At 26.2% G+C, this 1,589-nt stretch overlaps 1 non-coding gene across 1 annotated transcript; it reads right to left on the bottom strand.

Annotated features, from left to right (window-relative positions):
• Positions 1-844: 844 nt before the first annotated feature.
• Positions 845-916, bottom strand: TRNAD-GUC. The gene has a single exon. It is a non-coding gene; the product is annotated as a tRNA-Asp (tRNA).
• Positions 917-1,589: the final 673 nt, after the last annotated feature.

The raw sequence follows: 1,589 nt of genomic DNA on the forward strand, positions 1-1,589 counted from the left end.
CAAAAGGATAAATGTTGAATTTAACTAAAATTCAAGGGGTACGTACTTTTTGAATTTTCTACTAGTTAGTCAGTTTTAAGTAAATCTTACAATTATCCATGTGTTTTTGATAATTTAAAAAGTATCCCTTATATTTTTAAATTATCTCAAAATTATATCCTTTTAAAAGAAGTAAAATATAACTCTTTAAAGTGGTCGTATTGTTGAAAATGATATAAATAACCTTAATGATTAATATTCAAACTTTATCTTAAAACTAATAAGTAAGAAACTAAATTTAAAGAAAAATATGTAAAAATTTTAAAAAATAAATTCTATATTTTAGAAAAAAAAATCAAAACTTAACTGATCATACTGGTCTAACTCCACATAGTATCTTGCGCCCATGTTATTGATACACAATTGATGGATTTTAACTTGTTTAATCTGTCTCCTCCTTACACTTAATAGTGCTCTGCGATCATCTAAACATGTTGGCTCTTTCTTGATTTTATTTAGCTTAAAAATTTACGTTTTAAAAGTTTTACATAATTAATGTGTAAAAAAATATTTAAATAGTACTTATTGAGGTTATTTTTTTGGTATTTTAAAAATTTTGATCAATTAAAGGGTTACGTTTTTACTCTATAAAAAAATCATAAGGGAATAATTTTGAAATAATCTAAAATTTAAGGTATACTTTTTAAATTATTAAAAACACAAGGGAAAATGTTGAATTTAACTAAAATTCAAGGGGTCTGTACTTTTTGAATTTTCTAGTAGTTAGAGTTTAGTATATATATATATTTTTTAATTTCCTCTCCAGTTTCTACAAAATCATAAGAAACAAGGAAAAAAACAAAAGCGCCGTTGCCGGGGATCGAACCCGGGTCACCCGCGTGACAGGCGGGAATACTCACCACTATACTACAACGACCTTGATTTCAAGCTGCGCTTATCTTAGCCATTTTCAATAAAATTTACAAATATATATTTTCTAATCGCGACGTAAATTAAATTAGTCAGAAACTATCTTATAAATAGGTTATAGAGTCGAGTCTCTGAAAAAAAAAAAAAAAAAACCGGCGTGAAAATGTTTGAAGCCGAACGTATTGAACATGTTATTTAGTCAGAAATTTTCCAATTAATCCAAAATAAAATCCCCGCAACTGCATCTTATCTTATCATTTAAACATGAAAAACTCAACGTTATTGTACGTAAAACACAAATGGGCTATCCAGCTCGTGGCTTTGGAATATATAATATAATATATGTATATATATAAAGAAATTTACATGTCGCCTATAAACTATCGTATTTGTGACACTTGGTTTTGTAATCTGAAAATGTTAGGACCGTTTTTTTATATGCTTAATACAAATTATTAATCATGTTACAGTATTTTTTTCTTATAAAAAATTTAAATTTTAAACGTTGGAATTAAAAATTATAGTTTTGGTATACTTTTCAAACAAACTCTTAGCATCTAATTTTCTAAACTTTCAATCTATTATCATTTGTTGTAGTTAGTCTCGATGCCTCTTATGTGATTAACCCTCTTTTTTTACCCCATTTTTAATAAAAAAAATTACATCTAGATCCCTAAATG

Source organism: Morus notabilis, unplaced genomic scaffold (genome assembly GCF_000414095.1).
Source record: "Morus notabilis unplaced genomic scaffold, ASM41409v2 Scaffold1666, whole genome shotgun sequence".
NCBI lineage: Eukaryota > Viridiplantae > Streptophyta > Magnoliopsida > Rosales > Moraceae > Morus > Morus notabilis.